General features: G+C 29.9%; 1 long non-coding RNA gene across 1 annotated transcript; it reads left to right on the top strand.

Moving 5' to 3' along the window:
• Positions 1–2,949: 2,949 nt before the first annotated feature.
• On the top strand, positions 2,950–3,610 carry LOC113274507. Its single transcript, XR_003323031.1, has 2 exons — positions 2,950–3,091; positions 3,272–3,610. It is a non-coding gene; the product is annotated as an uncharacterized LOC113274507 (long non-coding RNA).
• The last annotated feature ends 1,793 nt before the right edge of the window (positions 3,611–5,403 follow it).

Genomic DNA, 5,403 nt, shown 5'->3' with positions numbered 1-5,403 from the left:
GTACCCTAGTACACCACAATCTTTCCGTCTAAACCTATAAGTCTGATACCTTGAGTGATCGTCTATAGACAAAGTCGAGACAATATGAATTCAAGATATTCACTTGATAATATTTGCGGTTCAAAACCGATTTACTATAGGATCAATATCAAGTGAGTAGGATTAAAGCGCAAGTGTATTTACTTTTAATGATAATAAAACAATTATAATTGCGGAATGTAAAAGTAAATCACACAACAAGGTTTTTTTTAACGAGGAAATCGCAAATGCATAAAAACCCCGGGACCTAGTCCAGTTTTAAATACTCTCAGAATTAAGCCGCTATACAAAGAACAAATCCAACTTCTTTAGTTGAGACCAAGTAATCTACCTATAGTTACTTAGTTCCTTTAGTATCCCTATCATAATAAAATGCTTGTTTGGATCCAAGAGAATCAGCAACGTGCAAAAAGAATCAAAAATATCAGAAACTAGAAGAAAGAAGAAAGTCTTCAATCTTTAAAGTAAGCGCTGCACGGATAACTTTATTCCACTATTGACCAACATATGAAAAAATGAGTATGTTAATATCGATTGATCAATAGTGTTATCTACATATCTTGAATCACTAAATCTATAATAATCGAATTCCAAAACAAACTTGAGTTTCCTTATATCGGAAGAGGACCATAGAATAAAAAAAATTGATCTATCAAGGATGACTATATTGTTAGTTCTTAATCAAATCAATTAATCCAAAAAATAAAATAACAATACGATTTAGTTTCCCACCAACAACATTCTTGATTCCAAATAAGACTTTAAACAAAGGCAACGCAAGATTTTTCACCTAATTAGGTTACTCATATCTCTTAACAAGTTGGCATCCCACATGATTACTTAGATGTGTGTCAAGGGATAAGTTTGTAAGAATACAAGCTCCAGTATTATGAAGAAGGCTTGAGTGGATGAAAAGGTATTACCAAATCCAAAAATTGTTAAGATATGCAATGATTTTATTTTTTATTTTTTTGAATTTAACAAATACCAACTGTTCTCTGACCAATAAGCCGAAATCACTCATAATTGATAACTCATATTAACTAGAACACATCCATGAACTTTACTAATATAGTAACAAGAAACATGAAAACCTATGGAATATGGTAAGCATATACATTTAGATATCTAAAAGATATTGAAAATTCGGTTTCAGGATCATTCCTTGAGTATCAAGGAAAAAATACTTTGATTTTTGCAGAAAATCTAAGGTAGTAAACTTATCGAAAATGTAAGTTTCGGTGAGACATATAAGGTTCGGTCCTAACTTAGATCTTTGCTAGGGATATGTCCTAGTTGAGATCCTTATTAGGGATCGATACTTTGAATAGATTCTTGAATTACCTTTTCAGGTACGAAACAAGTTTCATAAGTCTACTCCCTTAAATTATGTAGTTAAACATAATTCCAAGGTATAGATTCATCTTCATCAGGAAGTTCAACACACCAAATAATAACGAATTACCAATTAGTGAACTTACTTGTAATCATCTTCAATTCATAGTGAAATCACCCTATGGATGTAGGTTTTTAACATCGAACCACGTAAAATTGTTTGTGTCTTTTACTTGAAAGTTCATTTTTCATAGCCTTAGGATTTCATATAGTTCTTGTATAGTCCAACGGTTGAGATACTTTGGATATTATTACGGGTTTTCCTGCAGTTACAATTACAACTACATATAATGTCTGGCATTTTTAATAGTGACGTGACTATAAGTAAAGTCTGCATCAGTAGTGATGCAAGGAGCATTATTAGTTATTTTCTAAATATGAACAATGATATCATTCTGTTTAGTAGCAAAATTATGGATGAATGTACGATTATTTTAAATGACTTCTCTTTCTCTTCAGAAAATTAATTATGCTAGTAGAAATTATTACTCTTTATCAATGGTTGATTTGGCATCTAAACATTGCAGAAAGTATAACACTAGTAGGAATGGAAGGATATTCATCCTCTCTTCCTACAATATGTGGTGTAACATATTTTTATCTTATGACCAAGATTTATGAGATTGGAACTCTCATTCAAACTGAAGGAGTTTGATCAAAAAATACCAAATTAGGTGTTATTATGGAATGAGAATACTCCTGCATTCAACTAAAATCTTCCTACACTCATCCAAGTGAAAGAGTGCTTGACTTGGAGATTAAACAGTTGATATTCAGCCGCTTGGAATACAAAGACATCTTGAGCGACTGATGACATACCTCTCAAGGAAAAGTTTTTTGTCATCTAAAACCTGGACCCGGGTCCAAAGTTATTTTATTATTATAATAAATAAAAATAAATAAATTGTTATAAACCATTGTTTATTTACTAAGATGCCCCAGTGTCTAACATTAGGGTTTCTTCTATCTATATAAATAGAGGCCTAATCTCTTATAACACATTAATAAAAATTCTCTCTGCTTCTTCTCCCTATTTTCTGTCTCCTTCTCTTTCCACAACACGTTATCAACATGAAGCTCTAATCACTAAGCGTTTTATTATGATTTTCTTTACAAATAATAATTAAGAATTTTTATTAAAACCCTAACTTTACATTTTTTGGGTCTTATATTTTTCTTTCTTGTTTACATGAGATCAAACGGTGACATATACTTATGTGTATTGTTTAGTTTAGCCTGTAATCAAATGTTTTTATTTTCTATTTGTTTATTTAAGGTTTTCAAAACCAAAAAATCACATGTGATTTACTTCTGAGGTCTCCCATGATTTTTTTCTTGCTCACGATTATATTATTGTCCACTATTTATCGTCGTTACAACTATACAATACTATCTATTGGTAACAATGGTTGGATGTCGTACAATTTACATATTGACTTGTTTATGTCGCAATGATAATACACCAATTGATTTGCTTAACAATTGAAAAAAGTTCTTTTTTTAATCATATTTCAGAAACAGTTAAACTTCCTTTTGATTTATCTAGTATTATATTAATTAATTTTAATCTATGGTGGATGTTAATAGCATACATCATGCGTAAAAATGGAACATATCAATGCTATTAAGGCTTAACGCAGATATACATGGGCAATAGGTATGATTTTGAAAAGGGGGAAGATTTGGTATAAATATTACTATTTATTAGTATTAAATAAAAAACATCACTTTTTAGTGATTTTAGGGTTTGTAAATAATGTTGTTATTCTGTTTTCAATTGATTTCATCTCTTCTAATGGCTTTTCTGTGCTAATTGGATGTTTCTTATATCTTTAAGGGCGCTTCGTATGATTGTCACAATCTTATCAAATGCATCATCACTGGCGATTTTCCGAAAGTGGTCATGGTTTTACAATTCTTTGAAGATCAATGGATACAGAAAATTGTTATAATGATGAAACGGGAAGATTACTCCCCTCTGGGACATTATACTCTTATTGAAGAAGACAAATCTCAATGGTAGAATTTTATTTCTAAAGCCATTTTTCAAATATCAGTTTCCTCTGTGAAACAAGATATATGTAATTTTTATTATTCTCATCTTTGATGTATTTGGTAATCATGTATTCAATTTTACAATATTAACGAAATCAAGATGTTTTCCTTCAAAAAAAAATTTTGAAAAAGGAGAGGCATGAGCTTCTCTCTGACTCCGTAGGCAACAAATTAAAAAGTTTTATTTTTCTTTCTTACTGTCTATGTGATTGACTTTTATATTTGTATTTTCATAATCTTTACATTATTAATAATAAATTTTTCCAAATGATTATTTTCTTCTTTAATCCTTTTCATAGACTTTTCATAAAGAGAAGAAAAAAAAATCCACCGAAAGATGGTTTACGGTTTCTATTCCCCTAATAAAACTGTAATCACCAAAAATTGGTGTTTTTCTTTCTTCTATAATATTTCCATAAAGAAAGAAAACACAAAAATGATTTATAGTTTCTCTTCCTTTAATGAAACTATAATCGCCCAAAATTAGTGTTATCGCAATTAATTACCTTTACAGTAACTAATCACTGCATAGTTGAAAAACCTAAGGCCAATTAGCTTTGGTATCTTTTTCCATTAGATAAGGATCATGTAATTTTTCCCTATGATATCTATCTTTTTTTACAAGAAACCATTATTCTACCACAAAAAGGATTTTTCCTTTCGATGATTAAGACGACAATATTTTTCTTTTGTCGACACGATTTAGGTTAATCGTAAAAACCATTATTTTCTCAATCTTTAGAATTGGAGAAAATATATTGGCATATTTTCTAATTTTTTTGCCAATATGGTATGATTTCGAAAACGAAATTCTATATATGATTTCATAAAATAATCAGTCATTGGTTTCTATTTCTCCAAGAAACCATTCATCACCATAATATGGATATTCTCTAAAAAGAAAAAATAACGACATTAAGCCCATTAAATAAGTTTTTCCTATAGATCTTAAAAGGATAAAGAATCATTATTGTGATATTATTGCAAACACCAATTAAAAGAGGAACTGCTGCATTCTTAAGGGATATGGAGCAAAAAAAAAATCCTTATGGTAAATATCCAAAATCCGGACTGTTACACTTTTTGTTGGAATATGAATGGACACAAAAGATAAAAGGCAAAATATCGTTTGGTCCTTTTTTAGGTGGTCCCAAGTCTGTTTGGTCCTTTCAGAAATCACCTTTTCCGTTTGGTCCATAATTACTTAAAAATATTAAATGGACCAAAGTACCATTCCGTATTAATTCCTAATTATTTTTTGTAGCAGTTCATTCCGTCTGATGAACTTCGGAGTTCATTCCTTCAAATGAATACCTAATAAAAACCTAAAAAATTCTGTTTACTTGTTTTTTGTAGCAGTTCATTATGTTTGATGAACTTCAGACCTCACTTTCAAATGAACACCTAATAAAACCTAAAAAGTTCTGTTTACTTTTTTTTTTTGTAGCAGTTCATTCTGTCTGATGAAATCCGGAGTTCATTTTGTAAAATGAAACCAAACTAAATCCAAAAAAAAATTGTTTACTTATTTTTTGTAGCAGTTCATTATGTCTGATGAACTCCGGAGTTCATTCTGTAAAATGAAACCAAGCTAAATCACATATGAAAAAGAGATCATTCTCTAAAATGAATAAAAAAATACAATACAAAACTTCATTATTATGACAAAAAAAAAGTTCATTCTTTCAAATGAACTCCTAATAAAACCTATATGAAAACCGAGTTCATTCGTAAAAATGAACTGCAACAACATCATCTTCATCATCTTCGTCGTCTTCAACAGCAGCAACAAACATCATCATTTTCAACAGCAATAAATCTTCATCTTTAACACGAGCAGCAAACATCAAAATCAAGATCTTCAACACGAGAAACAAACATAAATCACCATCAACACGAAAAACATCAACAGTC

The sequence above is a fragment of the Papaver somniferum genome, chromosome 4 (assembly GCF_003573695.1).
Source record: "Papaver somniferum cultivar HN1 chromosome 4, ASM357369v1, whole genome shotgun sequence".
In the NCBI taxonomy this organism is placed as follows: domain Eukaryota; kingdom Viridiplantae; phylum Streptophyta; class Magnoliopsida; order Ranunculales; family Papaveraceae; genus Papaver; species Papaver somniferum.
Note: the sequence above shows the minus strand (reverse complement) of the source record. Positions and strands in the feature narration are given on the sequence as shown.